This window comes from Heteronotia binoei, chromosome 2, assembly GCF_032191835.1.
Source record: "Heteronotia binoei isolate CCM8104 ecotype False Entrance Well chromosome 2, APGP_CSIRO_Hbin_v1, whole genome shotgun sequence".
In the NCBI taxonomy this organism is placed as follows: Eukaryota; Metazoa; Chordata; class Lepidosauria; order Squamata; family Gekkonidae; genus Heteronotia; species Heteronotia binoei.
The window spans coordinates 105,227,045-105,249,886 of record NC_083224.1 but is presented as its reverse complement, the minus strand read 5'-3'; the positions used below and the strand labels follow the sequence as shown (position 1 = coordinate 105,249,886).

Sequence of the window (22,842 nt, the reverse complement as noted above, 5' to 3'; positions counted from 1 at the left end):
AAACCGTTATCAAGGACAGAATGAGTAGGCACATTGATGAACACGGGTTATTGAGGAAGACTCAGCATGGGTTCTGTAAGGGAAAATCTTGCCTCACTAACCTGTTACATTTCTTTGAGGGGTGAACAAACATGTGGGCAAAGGAGACCCAATAGATGTTATTTATCTTGACTTCCAGAAAGCTTTTGTTAAGTTCCTCATCAAAGGCTCCTTAGAAAGCTCGAGAGTCATGGAGTAAAAGGACAGGTCCTCTTGTGGATCAAAAACTGGCTGATTAATAGGAAGCAGAGTGTGAGTATAAATGGGTAGTCTTCGCAGTGGAGGACGGTAAGCAGTGGGGTGCCGCAGGGCTCAGTACTGGGTCCCATACTCTTTAACTTGTTCATAAATGATTTGGAGTTGGGAGTGAGCAGTGAAGTGGCCAAGTTTGCAGATGACAATAAATTGTGCAGAGTGGTGAGAACCAGAGAGGATTGTGAGGCACTCCAAGGGATCTGTTGAGGCTGGGTGAGTGGGCGTCAACGTGGCAGATGAGGTTCAATGTGGCCAAGTGCAAAGTAATGCACATTGGGGCCAAGAATCCCAGCTACAAATACAAGTTGATGGGGTGTGAACTGGCAAAGACTGATCAAGAGAGAGATCTTGGGGTCGTGGTAGATAACTCACTGAAAATGTCAAGACAGTGTGCGATTGCAATAAAGAAGGCCAACACCATGCTGGGAATTATTAGGAAGGGAATTGATAACAAATCAGCCAGTATCATAATGCCCCTGTATAAATCGATGGTGCGGTCTCATTTGGAGTACTGTGTGCAGTTCTGGTCGCCACACCTCAAAAAGGATATTATAGCATTGGAAAAAGTCCAGAAAAGGGCAACTAGAATGATTAAAGGGTTGGAACACTTTCCCTATGAAGAAAGGTTGAAACGCTTGGCGCTTTTTAGCTTGGAGAAACGTCGCTTGCGGGGTGACATGATAGAGGTTTACAAGATAATGCATGGGATGGAGAAAGTAAAGAAAGAAGTACTTTTCTCCCTTTCTCACAATACAAGAACTCGTGGGCATTCGATGAAATTGCTGAGCAGTCAGGTTAAAACGGATAAAAGGAAGTACTTATCCACCCAAAGGGTGATTAACATGTGGAATTCACTGCCACAGGAGGTGGTGGTGGCTACAAGCATAGCCAGCTTCAAGAGAGGATTGGATAAAAATATGGAGCAGATGTCCATCAATGGCTATTAGCCATTGATATATATATAATTTTTTTTGGCCACTGTGTGACGCAGAGTGTTGGACTGGATGGGCCATTGACCTGATCCAACATGGTTTCTCTTATGTTCTTATGTTCTTTAAACAGAGTTGAAGTAGATGGAGTAAGAATACTGTGTTTAGGATTGTGCTTTCCGTTTGTTGATCACAATATGTTAGCAGAATGCTGCTTAATGGATTTAGACCAGGGGTCATTTAGTAGAAAATGAGGTGCTGGAGCTCATTAGTACAACTCATTTGCATATGCCACATACCCCTGACATCACCGGAAGGTGTACTAGATTATATCAGCTCAGCATCTACCTTAAAATGCTTCTTGAATTATAAAACCTTACTCCCATCATACTTTTTAAATTATTTTCTCATATGTGGCCACAGTGGCATGATGAAGATTCCCATCTGTCTGCTTTATATGTTTTGGTTTTTTCCCCCTTTTTTGTTGGGAAAAATATTAGAAAGTTTGTCAACCCTTAGAGTTCAGGAAAATTTTCACAGGGGGTTTGAACAATGGAGCCTAGAAGCAAGTATGGGAGGGGGGGGTAAGAAAGAGAGAGTACAATAGTTCTGGAGCTCTGCTCCTGTGAGCTCCTATCCAAAATAAGGCCTGATTTAGACTATGTTCTTCCAAGCACTTAGAGTTTTGAAACATATTATGACCCTGTTCACACAGCATGTTGAGTCCATATTAAACTGACCCGGTTTTGTTCCAAATATCTTTGTTCTGGATATTATCGATCAGACTGCCATACTACAATTCAAATCACTCCACGGTGAAACCATCTTCTGCTGTCCACACAACGGCATCATGCAATTCCTTTTTTTTGTTTTCCCCACTATTATGCACATAAGCGCATAATGCACATAAACACATTATGTGCATATGCGCATGCGCATAGGCCAGAAAACATTATGTGGTTATGCGCATATCACTACGTAGTAAAAAAAAACAATGGCGACCTTAAACCGTATGTCTGAGGCTCCTTTTGCTTTGGGACAGCCTTCAGACATTCGGAAGTTGGTTAATATTGCAGCAGAACTATCCAGATGGAGAAAACTACAAGGTGAAACCGGACAACTTAAAAAACACTGCAAAGGAGCAGGTAACAAAATAATCCGGTTTGGAGAAGGAATGGAGGGGGGTGACAATGATTGACTACCGGGAGGCAGATGTTGCTGTCTGATCAGCCACTTTTAATCCGGTAGGAAACAGCAGCGACAACTGATTAAACTGTGCGTCTGAACAGGCCCTATGAATGACAGTGTGTTACTGCTTCTTACTCCTTGGGCTGTTTACTATTTAACCAATATTTGTCCCTAACTAAAAATATTCAGAAGTAAAAAAGTACTTACTGGAAAGTGAGTATGTCAGAATGGAGATGTGAAATTATAGAGTCTAGGGCATGGGTGGCCAAACTGTGGTTTGGGAGCCACATGTGGCTCTTTCACACATATTGTGTGGCTCTCGAAGCTCTAGGGTTGCCAAGTCCAACTCAAGAAATATCTGGGGACATTGGGTGAAACTAGGAGACTTTGGGGGTGGAGCCAGGAGCAAGGGTGTGGCAAGCACAATTGAACTCTGAAGGGAGTTCTGGCCAGCACATTTAAAGAGACCACGCTCCTTTTAAATGCCTTCCCACCATTTGGAATAATGAAGGATAAGGTTACCTTCTTTGGGGACTCATAGAATTGGACCCCCCAGTCTAATCTTTTTGAAACTTGGGGGAGTGTTTTGTGGAGAGTCACCAGATGTTATGCTGAAAATTTGGTGCCTCTACCTTAAAAAAAAGCCCCACAGAGCCCCAGACACCCAAGGATCAGTATTTGATTATACCCTATGGGAATTGATCTCCATAGGGAATAATGGAGTGCCCAGCAGACATTTCCTCCCCCCACCTCCGATTTCTGATGACCCTGAAGCGGGGGGAGGGCCTCCAGACCAGGGGGTTTACCTTCCTTCGTTCCTTCCTGCTCTCAAATATCTGATGTTCATGCTTTGTGGCTCTCAAACATCTAACATTTATTCTTTGTGGCTCTTATGTTAAGCAAGTTTGGCCACCCTTGGTCTAGGAGAATTCCATTATCTTGATTATCTCTGAAGTAGATATGTCCAAGGAAGGAAATGAAGGGACTAGAATGCTAATAACAGCATCAAGATGAGATTTTATAAAGGAAACTTGAACTAAAGTAAATATTACTTCAGCCACTCACTTCAGAAGGTAGAGTTAACACCTAGACATTGTGCCTGAATTTAAGAGATTTATCCCCCTCCTGGATAAACCACTTAATGCCAGAAACCACTTAATGCCAGAAATTCTGCATTATGCTTCCCTGTGGGATTATATTGCCATCTGGTTCCAAGTACAAGGCTTACATTCCTTATTCATGCATACACGAACAGTTGCATATAAAATTATTTGCAGTAAAACTTATATTTTGTTTACTGACAGGAGATAGTGTTTCTGTATGTAAAGAAGACTCATTTTTTGAAATATTTTCAGCAGGATTAAGGTCTTCTGAGGGAACTTTAGGTATGATTTTATATGTTGGAGAGGAAATTATATATATAATAAATCATATATATATATATATATATATATATATATATATATATATATATATATATATATATATATATATATATATATATATATATAATTTCCTCTCCAACATGCTAATAACAGCGTCAAGATGAGATTTTATAAAGTTCACTTTTTATCACTTTCCCAGTTGGGTAGTACACTCTATGTCACTTTCCCAGTTTAAAATTGTTTGTAGAGTTGCCTGTTCTACAGCTCCAGTGTGTTATTAGGAGCCTTCTTGGTTTAAGTACTCCTAGGCTGTGGACAGACTGGCAGCTCCGGGGGCATTGGAGGCAGGACTAAGTTCTCTGGTTCAGTCTGGAGCAGAGAATCGCAAACACACACAGCAAACCAAGGTGGCAGTATAACACGCGAGGGGCACATTAGAACATTTACACAGTTGCAGCATGCCAGCAGTTTGGATTATCTGTTTTTGTTTTAAAAACATTGCTCATGTGCATATGCACACTGCAGCAGCAAACAAGCAAAAAACCCAGTTTGGAATGGATTGGTGGGTTCACACTGCCAATCTGTTTTGCAGGCACTCCCCTGCACCCAGACATCCAGCAACGCATGATCCATGTGGGAGGAGCCATTGCCACCACATTCCACCTGGTGGCTATTTATTCTGTCTTTGACTCATCTTCCACCATGGTGATTGTAAGAGGGGAATTGCTGGCAGCTGTGTTTGTCTGATCATGCCCTTTTAATCCACCTGGGGAAAGTGCCTATGTCAAACCCAAATGCCCATCTGAATGCAGCCCTGGTTTATCTAATTAGCGCTTCTCTCTCTCCATTGTATCATGGACTTTAATGCTTTGTTTTATTATAGTTCTAACTTATTATTGTGACTTACCTTAATGGCTTGATTGTAGCAAAAAAAGCAGGAAACACTTTTAAATAAAGAAATAAACTGTGCTATTACCTCCCAACTGTTCCCATAACTGGTTTGCTGGACTAAACAAAATTTGAAACAATGTTAGAACATCTTGACCCACTGCATCTATTTGGTTATGGAACACAACCTTTTTGAAGACAACGACAAAGAAATGGTTTTTACGCTCCACTTTTCTTTACCTTAAGGAGTTTCAAAGCAGGTTACAATCACATTCCCCACAAGTCACTTTGTGAAGAAGAAGAGGAGGAGATTGGATTTATACCCTGCCCTTCATTACCCAAAGGAGTTTCAGAGCGGCTTCAATCTCTTTTCCCTTCCCCTCCCACAACAGACATTCTGTGAGGTAGGTGGGGCTGAGAAAGTTCAGAGAGAACTGTGACTGGCCCAAAGCCACCAAGCAGGCTTCATGTGGAAGAGTGGGGAATCAAATCTGGTTGTCCCAGATAACAGTCCATGCACTTAATCACTACATCAAACTGGTGTAGGTAGGTGAGACTGAGAGTTTTGAGAGGACTGTGACTGACCCAAGGTCACCCATCTGTTTTCATGTAGGGGAGTGGGGAATCAAACCCAGTTTCAAGATTAGGTATATATATGGCATAGCAAAATGAAAGGAGATGAAACTTCTATCTAGATGACAGAGAAGTTTTTATTTACCACTCTTACAGCCTAAGAAAAAAATTGTTCACAACTTTTTATTTTTATTCCATTATGGTATTGCTTACTGGGAAGAAAACACAAGACAAAAATATGAGTTAAACTAACTTTTATTAAATGACTGATTGACAGTAACATTAAACATTCCGTTAACATCTATTCCACCCAACCCAGGTTGAGTTAATTCTAATAGGCAGCCCATTATGACAACTTGCATATGGACAGCTCCACCCTGGCTTGGAGCTTGCCATAGTTAATGCTGTTGTGCCTTACATTTCATCACTTGCAAACATTCTGTGCCAAGAGTTGCTAGAATTCAGTAGGTACTGCCCAGAACCTATGATGCCCCTTTGGCAAACTATGTTGGTTATAACAGAAAATGATTTGTGGGTTTGGGTGAACTCCTGTCATCATTTGATGTCTCTGAAGCTTGCCAAGTTCCCATAACTATGTTCAGGCTTTGGATTCAGTGGGAGCTCACAGGAGCGCAACTCCTGAACCTTTCTGAGAGTCCCACCTTCTCCTTCCCACCTTGTCCATTGAATTGTAGGTGCGGCTCCATAGCAATCCCTGGATGAGCTCCACCACCTATTTTTCTACAAAACGACCGCTGCCTATTTTACAGTCACCTGCCCTATTCCTGCCAACCTAGGTAGATCCTACTCAGGGCATTTTTTGTAGCAGGAACTCCTTTGCATATTAGGCCACACACCCCTGATGAAGCCAATCCTCCAAGAGTTTACAGGGCTCTTCTTACATGGCCTACTGTAAGCTGCACGAGGATTGGCTACATCAGGAGTGTGTGTCCTATTATGCAAAGGAGTTCCTGCTACAAAAAAGCCCTGTAGCCTTAGTTAATTAACCATTGTACATAGCAGGTATGTACAGCTAAAAATTGGGGCCCATCCAGACCAATCAGATGGAGTTCCAAAACCAAAGCTTGGCACTGAAACAAGCTAATCCTAAATTATCCAATATACAAGCAAGAGGAGGAAAATGTCAAGCAAAAACCCTATTGTGAAAGTACTTCAAATACTGACTCGCATGCCTCTCCCCTGTTAACAAGCCACCTAATAATCTGATGTTCCCAAGTACAGCAAGCTTCTCCTCCATTACTTTTGAGTGGGGGGATGCTTCACTAACATTACCACTGCTCATATTCAGGGTGAGGAGTGAAATTAATGCAGAACAAGTGTGTTTATGTTATTAGATAATTGTTGACCCAATAGACTATTTGATGAGCTCCATATATGTAGTATGAATTCTAAGCCTTCTGCTCCACCTTTCTGGAAAGCAGTCTCTTGAGGAAAAGTCATCCCTGAGTTATTGGAGAATGCTAGAAATAGTCTCAAACACAGTGTGAGAAAGTGTTGCTTGAAGATGGTTAAAGAAAATCCTGGGGGAAATCTGTGTTCTTAGAAGCTATTGTGAAATCCAGTGGTGCTCCTGGGATCCTGGTCTATAGGCTTTGATTATTCCACATCTGATCTATTGAATAGAATACCATTTGCCAGAATTGTGTCAGTGCTCTAGAAATCTACTAGAATCATTAATTAATCTAAAGAGCTCTCTATTCCTACAAAAGATAAAGCACTATTCTTTTATCATCTATTAAGTTTATTAAGCACTTGTATGGGTGTGTGAATTTATTGACTCCCATGAGAAAAGCAAAAACACCATTGAAAAGAATCTCTTGGCTCTGTGGGTTAGAGTTTTACTAGTAAAGGGGGGGGGGAATAAAAGAAGCAGCTGCTGAACTATTGACCTTCCACTTAGAGATATCATGTAGGTGGTGGTGTTCATATAAGGGAATGGGGGAGATTTGAAAGGTATAGGGGTTTCTATAATGTTGCTTAGTAAGGTTGTCAAAAGTTTTTCTTGTCAGTACTCGAACCCTGATTTCAGCAGATGGTTAACCACATCTATTCCAGTGATTTTTTTAAAAAAACAACAAACCACAAGAGCCTCAACATTTTGCAGTGCAATAAATCTCTGTCATACTAAAGATTGTGATATGCAGAACAGTGTGGGTGGGAGAAAAAATGAATAAAATAAAACAACACACACAAAAAAAAAGCTGAGGAATTTTCACCACAATGCTGAAATAGCATGAGTGTTGTCTTTGTTACAGCCCAAAACTGCTTTTGAGTTGAAACAAGGCCATCACTAACAAGATATTTGGCCAGGGAGAGAATTTCCCTAATGAGCAAAGTGAATGTAAGGCTTTTGATGCTGCATTTGATTCTGGGGAATGGTTCATGTAGCTAAAGAAACAGAAATACAATTCCCACACTGCTGCCAATGCACACAACATGCCACAGGACAAGTCCAGATCCTGAAATCTAACCACACAGCTGATGTTTTTGAAGAGAAATTGTATTCTTCTGTGGGCAGGAAAAAATGATAAACTGGAAGATAAGAGAACTCAAACTTAATGGCATAAGCTATTTTGCACCATTTTTGATTATTGTTGAGGTATTTCTGTTTGCTGAGAGATGGATTGATTTACAGATCCTCTCATTGGATGGCATGAAGTATTGCCAGTCCTAAATTAGCTAAGAATGTAGTTGGTTTAAATAAAGTATGATTTAGTTCTCTGAGTTACCCTGTGAACATGTGCAAATGTCATCTAGTTTTACATATTCCTTTTCCTAGAGAAAGTTTTAACTTCTGTTCTTATTTTTATACCTTTTGTTTGTTTGTTTGTTTGTTTTAAAAAAAAGACTTATTGGCAAAGTGTAAAGTCGTGGTGAGTAGGGGTGAATGTAAGGCTTTTGATGCTGCATTTGATTTTTGGGAATGGTGCATGTAGCTAAAGAAATAGAAATACATTTGTTTCAGCCAAAACGAATACAACCCCGAATACTTGCTGATTGAGCTGTATTTGGCACTGAATACAGTTGAATCAGAATCAGTGGTGTTATCTGAGAACCAAATACAGCTGCCCGAATAAGGATTTGGTGGTATACGGAGCTCCCAAATAGCAGCAGGAAAGAGGATTTAAAAGTTAAAGGGAGTGCACTTACCTCCTTTCCTGCTGTTTCTGGGCTCTTCCTGCCTCTTTCTTTGCTTCCCTGGGATGAGGGTGGGAAGGGGAGGTGGGGAGAGGAGAGGAGTCTCCAACAGCCAATCACATCTATGCATTTGCACTTTTGCAAGGCTGGTGTTGCTGCTGGGCTATGCCAGCCAGCTTGGTGAGTTGGATAGCAACTCACAGAGATCACTCCAAGACTTAAAGGACCAGCAGACCCAACAACGGCGTTTCAGTGCACAGGGGCTTCCCCCACCCCCTGTGATATCTTGGGAAAGGTGGACTCTGCAAGGCCACAGCCAACAGGACTGGGTAGAGGATCCCCTGGAGCAGCAGGCACCCAAACAGGGGGTGCCACAGAGGGTACCATGGGTGTAACAAGGTAGGGAAAAGACAAAAAATGATACTCGCGGGGGCAGAGGGGCCCTGCTGGCATGGGCCCAGTTGGAACCCACAGCAGAAGGTCAAGAGGATAGGTAGAGCCCATCAGCTTTCCCCCAGGGACCCCAAAATCCAGAGAAGATAGAAGGGGGAAAGTGGAGAAAGGAGGTGTGGTAGATCTACAGCCCTTGTGGGTTGAATTGGGGGGACTTTCTCAGTTTGGGAGAGGCCCCCTGGTGGGTATCGGGCCACCCCAGTGTTGTGGGCCCACTCCCCAACCCCCCCCCAGAAATCCGCAGTGTAGAACAGGGGTGTCAAACATGCAGCCCAGGCCCAGATCAGGCCTTCAGAGGCCTCCTTACAGGCCTGTGACAAAGTCTGCTTCTTTCTCCCTCTCTCTTGCTTCCTTCTGCATCTCAGCTAGCTTTGCCAGGCTTGCTTAATCACACAGGAACTACAGAACAAAGCCTCTGTTTTCTCCATTGGCTGTCCCCTGGGGACAGAGGGAAAGAGCCAAAGCTTCCCTTGCCCAGTTCCCTTAATCCCATGGAAGAGATACAAAGAAAGCACCTCTAAGACCAACCAAGTTTTATTCAAAGTAGAAGCTTTTTGGTTTGCTACAGAGAGAAAGTTTTGGTGACTCATTATGCAAGGATCTCCTGGATGCAACTAGGTTTGCCTCCCCATGTCTTCATGACCCAGTCTTCTTTAGTAGGAAAGCAATGTGAACTATTTAGATGAGGAATAACAACAAGCTTGCGAGGTGCATTATGCCGAGAGTGTGTGTCCAAACTAAGTTCACCCAGCACATTTCCTTTGTAGACTGGGGATATTAACCTAGGCTTCCCATATGACTGTCTCTCTATTTTTGCACTGCCTCATAGGAGCTGTCATTATTTCTTGAGCGAAGACTATAGTTTTGTAGACAAATACATAGCTCTCAGTGTGTTATAGTGCCTTTCCATGTTCTTGACCAGCACATGAAGCAACTTATGTACAAAAAGCTTGCAATGCCCAGCCATTTCATAGTTTCCGTTGAGTCTTAGACACACCTGAACAGCATACTCAAGATTGCTACAGCACAGACGTTGTCTCCGTATTTTGATGCAATAATTCACAGCAAGAGGTGTCAGTCATCAGAGATTGTTAAATAAACAAAATATTGCTAGAGTCCTAATCTTTTAAGCATATTTTAAGTTTTTTTTAAAACACAAAATTGTGATTGTGTCCTTTATAAAACTTATATCTCTGTTACTTGGTGTTACATTTTATGACAAATATGTCCCGGCCTGACAAGGTCTCATTTATAATCATATAATCATATTTATTATAAACTTCTTTTAACCAGATGCACAAGCCTTATGGAGTTTTTTGGCCAATAGTTCTCTGCAATATTTTTTTATTAGAAGCAAGCCATTCCTTTTGATTCTACTGTGGTTGATACCTTTAAGAAACAAATATGTAACACACAGCTGCATGGAATTATCAGAATGGTCTTTAAAGTAGAGTTAGTGTTCCAGTCTTTTGCACAGAGCAATTGTCAGCAGACTTTAGAAGGCTTTTGCATTTAGTTATAGAAGAGGCACAGGACTGGCCTGCTTAAAATTATACACTTAGTTGGCTTTGAGCATTTTGCTGTCAAATAGGAATGAAATTAATTGAAATTAAAAATAAATAAATGAATGAATGAATGTAGAGAGCATAAGAGCATTTTGCAAACTGATTAAAAGAAGAAGTTTGGACTGCCTTAAGCTCCTAATATAAATACATACACTTTAGTGCTGATGAGTGGTAAGTTTTTAACAATAATTAACAATATCTTAAATTTTAGAAAATTAAGCATGATCTATTTCCACTCACCTTTGTGGTATGTATTGTTGTCATTACCTTGCTTTATGCCAGGATGAGAGAATTTGAAGTAAAAGAAGTTGCAGAAGAGCATTAACATTGGGTTGTTACAAGAGGCTGATAACCCTGTAAGAAACAGGAAGAACTACTCCTGAGAATGTTCATTGACGAAATCAGCCTATATCCGGGTGCTCATAGGACCTTTCTTGTAATATTGTAATGTGAGAATGGACCTTTGTTGTAATATTGTTATGTGAATGGACATTACTAGTGCAGTATAAAAAGATTATATGATTTTAAAAGGTTTTTCTTAAATGGTTGTACTAAATATTGTTAGCCAGTACATCACAGTGTTTGCTTCTCTTAAGGTCTCATTAATGTCAGATCTGGCCCTCATAGTAAATGAGTTTGACATCCCTGTAGGTGGGCAGAGAAAAAATGAAGCCCCCCTTTCAGGAAGCTGGAGGGTGTGCTGAGGTGGGGACTTACTTCCCAAGTACATCCCAAGCTCTCCAGAGACACCTTCAGTTAAAGCTCAGCACCCTGAAATCCAGAAGATCCATGTAGAAGAAAGAGAAGCTGAGGGATCCAGTACGAGGGGTGGCTACCTAAAGGGTTCCTCAGAATCTGCGAGTGCAGTGCCAGGTGCATTAATTAGTGCAGTGCACTAATGTACCTTTATCTTTGATATGCCAATAAAAGTTGTCTGTCTGTCTGATTGATGGGTCTGCTTTCCAGTGTAAACCCTCAGGTTGTATAAAACATGGATTCCAATGTCTACACTAATGTAGAGTATGGGAAACAAACAGGAGGAAATGGAAGTCCTAATACAGGAAAGAGACTCTGACATAATAGGCCTTACTGAAACTTGGTCAGATGACACTCACAACTGGAATATTAGGATTCAGGGGTACAACTTATTTAAAAGGGACAGACAAATCAGAAAGGGTGGAGGTGTAGCAGTATATGTGAAGGAGGTATATACTTGTGAGGAAATATGTGAATCTGAGCATGGCAGCTCAGTTGAGAGTCTCTGGGTAAAAATAAAAGGAGTAAGAAATAACAGTGATATTATGGTGAGGGTCTGCTGTAGACCACCAAGCCAGGAAGAGGACTTGGATGAGATACTCCTACAACAGATTGCAAAGTTCTCCAAGAGAAGGGACGAAGTGATCACGGGAAATTTCAATTACCCGGACATCTGTTCAGGGCCAGTGTGTGGGAGTAGGAAAAGTAGACAGTCACATAAGGCACCACCTGGTCTAGGCTTCTGACCACGGTCACCTTGTCCTCTCCCATCACCAAGCTGCCCTCAACAAAGCCAAGCCACCCCCTCTCCCCGATCTGTGACTTGGCCTCCCACCTCATTCTATCCTGCCACCCTCCTTCCTAATATGGCTGGCAAGCACTTATTCTCACAATTTTTAATAACATCACATTTTTATTTGAAAAATTAAAAATCAGTAAATTAAAAATGTGAAAAGTTTCAAGTTTGGCACTCTTCAGTTTCCCTATATTTTTTAATAATGAGGGGGGTGCTAGTGGGTGATTCGCCTAGGGCGCCAGAAAGCCTAGCCCTGCATCTGTTGGAAGTCCAATTCTGCTAAAACTGAAAGGTCAAATAGATTCCTGACTCGTCTTGCTGACAACTTCCTTTTCCAGAAAGTGAAGAAGGAAACAAGAGGATCTGCTATCTTGGACTTGATTCTCACCAACAAGGAAGAATTGATTGAAGAAGTGGAAATAGTGGACACTCTGGGTAGTAGTGACTGTGTGATTTTGGAATTTACAGTCTTAGGGAAGGGGAAAGCTATATGTAGTCAGACTTATAGGTTGGACTTCAGAAAGGCAAACTTCAACAAACTTAGAACTATTCTGGGTAAAATTCCATGGTAAGAAATATTTAGGAAGAAGGGGGTTCAAGAGGGGTGGGAGTTTCTTAAAACCGAAATACTGAAAGCACAATCACAGACAATTCCTATGAGAAGAAAAAATGAAAGAAGCCTAAAGAAGCTGAGGTGGCTCCATAAACAGCTCTCTAAAAACTTGAGAAATAAAAAAGACTCTTTTTAGAATTGGAAGGAGGGCCTTATAACCAAGGATGAATATAAACACATCACCAATGCTTGTAGAGAAAAAGTTAGGAAAGCTAAAGTTCACTATAAGCTTTGGCTGGCTAAAGATGCTAAAAAACAATAAATGTAAAGTACTGGGGTCGGCGCAGTAAGAGACCAGAGTCGGAGAGTGATTTCAGCAAGCTTTACTTCAGGAACACCAACACAGACTGAGCTCTATTCAAACCTCCCGCTCCTTTATACAATTCTTGCCCCCTTCTGATTGGACCTGTACATGGATTGGCTATTTACAGAGGCCTAAGGGCCTATCAGGGTACAGTATGAGCCTAGATGTTGATTGGCTACTTATGTTTCAATCCTTCCCCTGATTGGGCACGCTTAGGCCTTCTCTGGAACCCTGGTGTGGAGTACAAGCTTGGCTTGTTCAGCTTCCCTCCAAAAGTAACAGTTCCCTCCAAAAGTAACAGTTCTCCATTTGAACCTAGGACACAACACCCCTCCCCCCATAGTTCCAGCTATCAGGTGACATAGTCCTGGAGATATGCCGGAGGGCGGCGGTCTCGTGTCGAGCGTCGGAGCTCCGAGGGGACTGGGCGTTCCGACTCGGTTGGTGGTTCCGCGGCTGCAGAGCTGGAGACATCTGGAACGGCGGCCCCGGGAGACCTGGGTTCAGCTGCGCAGTTGGGGGTCTCCTCCTGCTGGGCCGAAGCGGGCTCCACGGAACCCTGTTCTGTGTCAGGCTCACGGGGACTTACGTTGTCCGGATCTGGAGCGTCTGACCTTGGCTCCCCGGCAGGCAGGCGACCACGGAGTTGGTCGATGTGTCGCCTCAGGAGATGTCCACCCTCCAAAGTCACTGCATAGGAGACCGGTCCGGTGACGTGGTCCACCTTCCCAGGGAGCCAGGCGGGGCCAGTGGTGGCATAGTTCCGTGCCCACACTGTCTCACCTGGGTAGAACCCTCTGGGGGCTTTAAGGTGTTCCGGCGCCGGTCGCCTGTCTGGGGCTCGGTCAGGGTGCAGCTTGTCCAGCAGGGTGGTGATGCGGCGGCCCATGAGGAGTTCGGCTGGACTGCGACCTGTGGAGGCGGTGGGTGTGGTCCGGTAGGCCATTAGGAAACATTCCAAGTCTTTTGGCCAGTCTGAGGGGCCCAGACGGTTCAAGGCCTCCTTTGCCGTGCACACCATCCGCTCTGCCTGGCCGTTGGTGGCTGGATGAAACGGGGCAGAGCGAATGTGCCTGATGAGGTTCCTGGCTAAGAAGTCCTGGAACACTGCGGACATGAATGCTGTGCCGTTGTCGGTGACGATGGTCTCCGGCAACCCGTGGGTTGCAAAGATGGCCCTCAGAGCCGTGATGGTCGCCTGCGATGATGGCGAGGGCACCTGGACCACCTCCAACTACTTGGAGTATGAATCCACTAGTATGAGTAGAGTCCGCCCATGGAAGGGGCCAGCAAAGTCCATATGCAGTCTTGACCAGGGGGGTTTGGTGGATTCCCATGGTTGCACTGGGCCACGTGGGGGGTCAGGCCTTGACACCTGGCATGTCGGGCACCTTTTAATCCAAGCCTCAATTTCTGCATCGAGGCCGGGCCACCAGACATAGCTCCGTGCGAGAGCCATCATGCGGACTATGCCCGGGTGTGCCTCGTGCAGGGCTCTAAGCACTTGGTCTTGCAAGGGTTTGGGGATGACGACTCTGTTGCCCCATAGTAGGCAGCCTTTGTGGGTGGATAGTTCGTCTTTCCGGGCTGCAAACGGAGTAAATTCCGGCCCAGTCGAGCCCTTGGGCCACCCCCTCCCCACCCAGTCCAAGACACGGGAGAGGACTGGATCACGAGCGGAGCGGGCAGCAACGTCGCGGGCGAGCAATGGCCTGTCCGGAAGCATGTCCATCAGTAGGATCTGATGAGCCGGGGCTGGATCGGGATCCACGTCAGGCAAGGGCAAGCGGCTCAGGGCGTCAGCATGGCCCATTGCCTTGCCCGGGTGATGCACTAGGGTGTAAGTGTAGCCGGCTAGAAAAATGGACCAACAGAGGACCCGTGGGGACAACACCTGAGGGGTCTGCCGGTCCGATGCAAAGAGGCCCAAGAGGGGTTTGTGGTCCGTATAGAGGGTAAAGGGCCGGCCGTAGATGTAATCATGAAATTTTTTGACACCGGCCACAACTGCCAACCCTTCTTTGTCGATTTGGGCGTAGTTCCGCTCCGCCGACGAAAGGGTCCGCGAGTAGTACGCGATAGGGACTTTGGTCCCATCAGGGAGTCGGTGGCCCAGAACTGCCCCCACACCATAAGGGGATGCGTCGCATGCCAGGACCAAGGGCAGGGTCTCGTCGAAATGGGCAAGGACGGAGTTGGACATCAGGAGGCCCTTGATATCCTGGAAGGCTTTAGCGTGCTGGCGGCCCCACGCCCAGGGTCGGTTCTTGTCTAGAAGCCGGTGCAGGGGTTCGGCCACCGCTGCCTTGTGGGGGAGAAAAGCATGATAAAAGTTTAGGAGGCCGAGGAAGGCCTGGAGTTCTTGCTTGTTGGTGGGCGCTGGAGCATCTCTGATGGCACGCAGCTTGGCGTCGGAGGGATGGACCCCCTGGGCATCGATGGAGAACCCCAGGAATTCCACCCGATCCACGCCCAGGAGGCACTTCTCCCATTTGACCTTGAGGCCGGCTGTTTCAAAACATTGTAGGACTCCTCTAAGGCGGGCGGCGAATTCTTCAGGCTGCCGCGATCAGCACATCATTGAAGAATGGAGTGACTCTGGGAAGTCCTTTTAAAAGAGAGTCCATGAGTTCCTGGAACAACCCCGGAGCCACACTCATGCCAAATTGCAACCGCTTTACTCTAAAGGCCCCCCGGTGGGTCATAATTGTTTGGGCATTGGCCGTGGCCTCATCCACCGGCAGCTGTTGGTAAGCTTGGGCCAAGTCCAACTTGCCAAAAAATTTTGCGCCGGCTAGGGTGGCTAGAACGTGGCTGACGATGGGCACAGGGTATGCGTGGGCCTGAAGAGCCTTGTTGAGGGTGCACTTATAGTCTGCACAAATCCGCACTTCCCCACTGGGCTTGACTGGAGTCACGATGGGAGTTTCCCAGGTTGCGTGGGTGACAGGCTCTAGTATTCCCTGTGCAATCAGTTTATCCAGTTCCTCCTCAATTTTAGGCTTGAGCGCGAATGGAATTCGCTGCGCTTTGAGCCTAATAGGCCGCACTGTGGGGTCGAGGTGTAGTGTAACCGGGGGACCCGTGTAGCAGCCCAAGGTGCCATCGAAAACGGCCGGGAACTCTTCACAAACCTTGTTAAAGTCCACTCCGACAGTCTTATTGACCCCCCTGATCTCTATTCCCAGGGGCTTGAACCAGTCGAGACCCAAAAGGTTTGTAAGGTGGTTCTTGACCACTAGCACTTGTAGCTGGCCCTTGAACCCCTTGTATTGGACTGGGACCGGGCCCACTCCCAAGATAGGCACCTTATTCTTCTGGAAGTCCACTAAGGTAAACCCCGGGTCCCTGAGACGAGGCCTCAGCCTGGTGGGGATTTTAAAAAAATGTCTCTGCCGCTATAATAGATGATGCTGACCCAGAGTCCACCTCCATTTGGCAGGGCACCCCCCCCCCCCGATCCCTACATTGACCCGGATTTTGGAGGGCCTGACTGGCGAGGGTAGGTACTGTACCGGGTATGGGTGGGCGTGGAGAGCGTCGGTCTCGAAGTCTGGCTGGCCTTCGGAGTGCGCAGATCTTTGCGGGACGCGTGCTCGGGATGTGGATCTGCAGGCACAGGCGATGTGGCCTTCCTTGTTGCAGAGTCGACAGGTGGCATTCCGGAATCGGCAGGTCTTTCGCTCGTGCTGGCCCCCGCAGCTTGCACATGCAGGTGGTGTCTTGTGTCTCATGCCCTGTGGGGCATGGGTGGTCTTCCTTCCTGCTGAACGATAGCCGGTTTGTAGAGCTTTGTCCTCGTCTGAGTCCTCTGTAGATGGTTCAGGGTTGATCTGGTGTGCCGCAGCCTGTCTTGTCAGCCGTGGCTCTGCTGATCTGCCCTTCTCCCAGCTGGTGGCCACATCGATTGCCTTTGTTAGGTCGCACTCGGAGAGGGACAGGAGTTTCTGTACTAGTTTTTCGTCCCTCAAGCCCCATACAAACTGGTCGAGAAGGGCTTCGTTGAGGTCTGCGAAACTGCATCGGCTTGCCACCTGGCGCAGGCTTGTCAAGAACGCCATTGTGGTTTCGCCTGCCTTCTGTGTCCTTTGTCGGAAGTCCCAGTGCCAGGTGAGCTTGGTTGGCTGGGGCTGGAAATAATTCTCCAGAGCGCTGATGATGTCGTCCACCGGCGTCTCTGAGAGCTCCCTGGGTTGGAGAAGAGCCCTGGCTAAGTCCACGGTCTCCGTGCCACAAGTACTGATAAGCAGAGCTCTCTGCATGGTAGTCTCTGTAATCTTCCAGAAGGTCAGGTATGACTGGAAGCCTTCGACCCACGAGTCCCACAGCTCGGGGCGATCGATGCTAAAGGGCTGCAGGAGGTTAGCTGAAGCCTCCATTCTTGGCAGCGTGTCTGGGCGGCTTGAGAGATGGGGTGTGCGCAGAGCGGAGGTGCGGACCCAGATGGCTTGGATTTAGCCACCTTTCCGTGTTCCTGGTTCTGTTGCTGGTTCTTACTGGCATCCCATCCTCGTCGCCAGTGTAAAGTACTGGGGTCGGCGCAGTAAGAGACCAGAGTCGGAGAGTGATTTCAGCAAGCTTTACTTCAGGAACACCAACACAGACTGAGCTCTATTCAAACCTCCCGCTCCTTTATACAATTCTTGCCCCCTTCTGATTGGACCTTAACTATGTACATGGATTGGCTATTTACAGAGGCCTAAGGGCCTATCAGGGTACAGTATGAGCCTAGATGTTGATTGGCTACTTATGTTTCAATCCTTCCCCTGATTGGGCACGCTTAGGCCTTCTCTGGAACCCTGGTGTGGAGTACAAGCTTGGCTTGTTCAGCTTCCCTCCAAAAGTAACAGTTCCCTCCAAAAGTAACAGTTCTCCATTTGAACCTAGGACACAACAATAAAATAGGGTTCTTTTCTTACGTTCAGAGTAAGAAAAAGAGCAAGGACATGGTAGACCCATTGAGAGGGCAGGAAAGTGAAATTGTAACAGGTAATGAAGAGAGGGCAGAACTGCTCGATTCCTACTTTTCCTCAGTCTTCTCTTCTGAGGGAAACAGTGCGCAATAGGGCAAAAACACAACATATAATGAGGGTATGGAGTTCTAACTTAAGATCAGCATAGGGGTAGAACATAAACACCTAGTTTCTTTAAATTAAACTAAGTCCTCAGGGCCAGATGAACTGCACCCAAGGGTTCTAAAAGCGCTTGTTGATGTAATTTCTGAGCCTCTGGCTATTATTTTTGAGAATTCTTGGAGAACAGGAGAGGTGCCAGAAGATTGAAGGTGGGCGAATGTTGTCCCCATCGTCAAGAAGGGGAACAAGGAGGATCCAGGTAACTACCGACTCATCAGCTTGATGTCTATACCTGGGAAAGTTTTAGAACAAATAATCAAACAGTCAGTCCTGGAACATTTTGAAAGGACGTCTGTGATTACTAAGAGCCAACATGAGTTTCTCAAGAACAAGTCATGTCAGACTAACCTGATCTCTTTTTTTTGAGAAAGTGATTACCTTGCTGGATCAGGGGAATGCTGTAGACATTATTTATCTTGATTTCAGTAAGGCTTTGGATAAGGTTCCACATACTATCGTTGACAAGTTGGTAAAATGTGGTTTGGATCCTGTTACTGTTAAGTGGATCTGTAACTGGTTGACAGATCGCACCCAGAGTGCTTGTGAATGGTTCCTCATCCTCTTGGAGAGGAGTGACAAGAGGAGTGCCTCAAGGATCTGTCCTGGGACGCATTTTGTTCAACAACTTTATAAAAAAATTGGATGAAGGAATAGAGGGAATGCCTATTAAATTTGCAGAAGATACTAAATTGGGAGGGGTTGCAAATACAGTAGAAGTCAGAAACAGGATACAGGATGATCTTGACAGGCTGGAAAACTGGAGTAAAACCAATAAAATGAATTTTAACAGGGATAAATGTAAAGTTCTGCATTTAGGTAAGAAAAATCCAAGGCATAGCTTTAGGATAGGGGAGAGTTGTCTTAGCAGTAGTATGTGCGAAGAAGAAGACTGCAGTTTTATACCCTGCCCTTTTCTCTGAATCAGAGACTCAGAGCGGCTTACAATCTCCTATATCTTCTCCTCCCACAACAGACACCCTGTGAGATGGATGGGGCTGAGAAGGCTCTCACAGCAGCTGCTCTTTCAAGACAACTCCTGTGATAGCTATGGCTAACAAAAGGCCATTCCAGCAGCTATAAGTGGAGGAATGGGGGATCAAACCTGGTTCTCCCAGATGAGAGTTCACATACTTAACCACTACACCAAACTGGCTCTCTAGGGGTCTTAGTGGACCATATGCTGAACATGAGTCAACAGTGTGATATGGTGGCTAAAAGGCAAATGCAATTTTGGGCTGTATCAACAGAAGTATAGTGTCCAAATCATGTGAATTGATGGTATCGCTTTACTCCGCTCTGGTAAGACCTCATCTGGAGTATTGTGTTCAGTTTTGGGCACCACATTTTAAGAAGGATATAGACAAGCTGGAACAGGTCCAGAGGAGGGCGATGAAGATGATGAGGGGTCTGGAGACCAAGTCCTATGAAGAAAGGTTGAAGGAGCTGGGCATGTTTAGCCTGGAGGGGAGGTGGCTGAGAGTTGATATGATCACCATCTTCAAGTACTTGAAGGGTTGTCATATAGAGGATGGTTTTGAATTGTTTTCTGTGGCCCCAGAAGGTAGGACCAGAACCAATGGGTTGAAATTAAATCAAAAGAGTTTCCGGCTCAACATTAGGAAGAACTTCCTAACCGTTCGAGCGGTTTTTCAGTGGAACAGACTTCCTCGGGAGGTGGTGGGCTTGCCTTCCTTGGAGTTTTTTAAACAGAGGCTAGATGACCATCGTGCAGCAATGAAGATCCTGTTAATTTAGGGGGAGGTATTTGTGAGTTTCCTGCATTGTGCAGGGGGTTGGGCTAGATGACCCTTGAGGTCCCTTCCAATTCTATGATTCTAAGTCCTAAGGAGTGGGGATGCTTTTTTTTTCTGAGCAAAAAGTATTTGACATTCCTGCTTTATTGTGCAATAGTTTTGGAAGTTCCATGGAATCTTACCTTTGCACATCTGGTGGAAAAATTGATGTAATTTGCATTTGGAAAGGAAGCAATCAGCATTGAACCAATTATTAGTTGGGAAGACTGCTTATGATCGGGGGGGTTGAGCTAAATCATTGATTTTTCCTACTATAGAATCAAGAGTGCTTCTGAAGCAGAATTAGCACTAGAAAGCTTACTATGTTATTGCAGTGCTGCCTCACTGAGCATCCATCTTTGTATCTGAGTCGAGATGGATGGCAACCTTCTTGCACATGGGGTGGATAGAGAGCTGGGTTGCAGATGGCTGGTGGATTCAGGGCCTGTCTTTAGCAAAAGCAGTATAGATAGATGATCACTTTCTGTTCTGCCTAACAAGAATTTAGTGATGTGGTCTTTAAGATCCATAGAGGCAATTGCCTAATCAACCATACTGCAGCCACGTGAAGAGATGTAAGTGTATTGGGCTATGGAGTCATGTTGGGGGGATCCATCTAATATGTATAGGTTAAACTGCACACAAAGATCAGCCAGATAATGGCTGGTCTGATTCAGATAAGAATCTATGGAATAACTGGGAATTAAGAATGGAAGGGGTATATGATCCTCTTCACCCCAATTCAGATTATTGCTTAGCTGGGTGTTACAGGAGCCTACCCTAGTACTGAAATCGCCTACTAGGAGTAGGGTGGCCTCAGGAGCTTTTCCTGAGAGCCTATCTAAGTAAGCATTTAATGACTTCCAAACAGACGTAGATTTAGATGCAGAAACATGAGGGGGAATGTAAACATTAATTAATAAAATTGGGGAGTCCTTGGTAGAAAGATAGAAAGCCTGAGCCAGAGGAGGGCAGGGCTCTAATTGGGTAATCCATAAATTAGAATGCTGAATGACTAGGCAGCACAGGCCGGCTTTATAGCAGCCCTTAGTATTTGTTTTCACTGCAGATAGGGAGAAGGAAGAAAAACCATTAATTAAGATGTCTTTTGGGGACCAAGTTTCCTGTACTAGAATAATGTCAAAGTCTTTCAAAAAACTCATTAGGTCAGGACCGTCACTTTTGATCCCCCCCCCCCCCCGCCAAGCCAGCAATGTTCCAGGAGATAAGGCAGATAGACCGGTTCTGGGGTTGCTTGTAATTCAATTTTAAAAAGTTTAGTCAATCTAATTTAGATATCAGGTTCATTAGATATCAGAGCAGACAGAACCGTTTTGCACAGTTCTTGGAGATAAGCAATTTAATGAAATCTGTTGCAACATCAGAAGGGATTGAGCTGGTTGATCATTTGTGGAAGAATCAGTTGGGGACTTGACCAAATCAGTTTTGGAGTTGTGGATTTGAGAGGCACACCCATGAGGTTGATCATGAGAATTAAACTTTTCCAAGTCATCAAAAACAGTAATAACAAAGACTTCTGGTCCCTGGTTTCAGGTCTTAATAACTATCCTGTTGCCCCGAACATTTGCCCAATTTCACCACAGAAATGGGTCTCTTACTATATTTGCTTGTTTAATAATGTATTTACGACTGCCTCCACTAACGTCTCATTAGCACTCTTCGACATTACGGAACGGCCACCAGTTACACAAGATGAAGTAGCTGAGCTAATTTCTTCCTTAAAAACGCACAAAGCCCAAACCCTGATGGCATACCAGCCAGGCTCTTAAAAAGCAACATTGAGTGGTGGTCCTCTTCACTGGCACATCTTTTTACTTTGATCGATAAATTTGGTTCCCTTCCAGAAACATGGCTAAACTCTATAATAACCCCAATCTTTAAAAAAGGTGATTCCAACAGTATTGAGAATTATAAACCTATTAGCCTTTTATTTATCATAGGGAAACTCTGTGCTAAACATTTATTGAAGAAGCTATCTGCTTGGATGGTGGACCATAGTTTGCCAGGGAAGGAACAAATAGGTTTCACAGCTAACCATCACACTATCCTTTTTAGCCGAAAAATATCTTCAGCACTCTAGAGGTAAGCTATATGTGGCATTTATCTATCTCTGCAAAGCTTTCAACTCGATTAATAGCTTTGTGGGACAAACTATTTAAATTAGGCATTGATCAACGCCTTTTGTTTTTGATACGCAAACTCCATCTCTCTAATTCTTGTCAGGTCAAATTTACTAACAAAGGCGCATTGACACAAAAAATTCCTATTTCCAAGGGGGTAAACCAGGGCTGTGTCTTGGCCCCTTCCTTGTTCAATTTGTTTCTCGCAGACCTCCTCCTTTATTTGGTTAAATTAGATGGACACGCTCCTAAACTAAATTCCGAATCAGTCCCTATTCTCCTATATGCCAACGACGCTGCTGTCTTATCCCTCGCCAAAGTGGGATTAATGCGTTCTTTGTCATCTTTTATTTCATACTGCACCCAGAACTCCTTAGCCATCAACTATGATAAGACCAAAATCCTGCTGTTCTCCAAATCATGGAAACAGCATACCTGGAAAATTAATGGCAGATGCCATTAACCAAGTTAAATCTTTTAGGTACTTGGGAGTTCTTTTCCATTATAATTTGAAATGGTGCATGCATCATGATCAAGCTCTTCTTATGGCCAAGAACAAGCTATCGACGTTAACTTGTTTCCATTATCAAAAAGGCAATCAATTTGTCCCAGCCGCTTTGCGAATCTTTCACACCACATTACTCCCGCAGCTACCTTGTGTGGTTCCAGTGTTTCAGCAAAAACACTGAAAAAACCACAGTTTCTTTTTTACGCCACATTCTGGGCATTCCCAACTCAGTGCATTATTTCACCCTGTGTGCCGAATTGGGTCTCCACACAGTAGTCTTAAAATTTGGATAACCACAATCAAATACTGGCTCCATCTTCATTTTCACCCCTTACCCAAACAGTCTGATTTCTCTTTTACTT

General features: G+C 44.8%; 1 protein-coding gene across 1 annotated transcript in view; it reads left to right on the top strand.

The window, feature by feature from the left end:
* The window catches only part of TRABD2B (TraB domain containing 2B), an 835,032-nt gene that overhangs the window by 281,917 nt on the left and 530,273 nt on the right, over positions 1-22,842 (top strand). The gene's annotated exons all lie outside the window — the stretch shown is intronic.